The sequence below is a fragment of the Condylura cristata genome, unplaced genomic scaffold, assembly GCF_000260355.1.
Source record: "Condylura cristata isolate star-nosed mole 26May11 unplaced genomic scaffold, ConCri1.0 scaffold00012, whole genome shotgun sequence".
Lineage (NCBI taxonomy): Eukaryota > Metazoa > Chordata > Mammalia > Eulipotyphla > Talpidae > Condylura > Condylura cristata.
This window is the reverse complement of record NW_004567113.1, coordinates 56,899,743-56,900,506: the sequence shown is the minus strand read 5'-3', so window position 1 is coordinate 56,900,506 and position 764 is coordinate 56,899,743.

Sequence of the window (764 nt, the reverse complement as noted above, 5' to 3'; positions counted from 1 at the left end):
GGCGGCTGGGAGGCCGGGGCTGGGCCGGGGCTGACGGCCGCCGCCTGCTGTGTTGCAGAGCTGCCTCAAAGGCTGCCCCGCCCAGAAGGAAGAGCTGTCCACCAGGCGGTGAGTGCCGCCGCCCAGGCACTGGCATGCCGCCTGCCCCCGGGACCTGCAATAAACGTGGAAGACCGCCCAGGTGTGGCCTGTGTCCCCTGCCGATGCCAGGAGCTGCTTTCTGTGGAAGCTGGAAGGAAGGGCCGGCCCCTCTAGGGTGCCGCGGCACCCAGAAGCCCTGGCGTGGACGCCGAGAGGGGCAGGGCCTCGGCCTTTGCCCAGCAGTGTGGGGAGGGCCCTGCCCGGCCCGGGGTGGTCCCGGGCACAGTGCTTCTGGGGTGGTCCGAATGTGCCCGGGTGCCCACCTCGCCGTGCGCTGGCCCAAATGCATGTCCTTGCGGCTACTTTCCTGGACACTGCTGCCCCTCTCCTGGAGAGGGTGTTGCCAGGAGCCGAGGCTAGGCCTGGCCGGGGTGGGGCTTCTGCCTGAGCACCTAAGGCGGGGTGCTGGGACGGGCCGACGCGTCCGCGTGAGGGTCAGGTCAGGCCCAGGACCGGAGTAGGAATGGGCTCGGCTGTCTGCGGGGGAGCGGGGGGGAGCCCGCCGTTGGGGGCACTGGAGAGCTCGAGGGTGTGGAGAAGGTGGCTGCTGCGCCGAGGGGGTGGCGGAGGCTGTGCCCAGCGGACACGTGCGCCCTCGGTGAGGGCCGTCTCTGCCGTGCGCC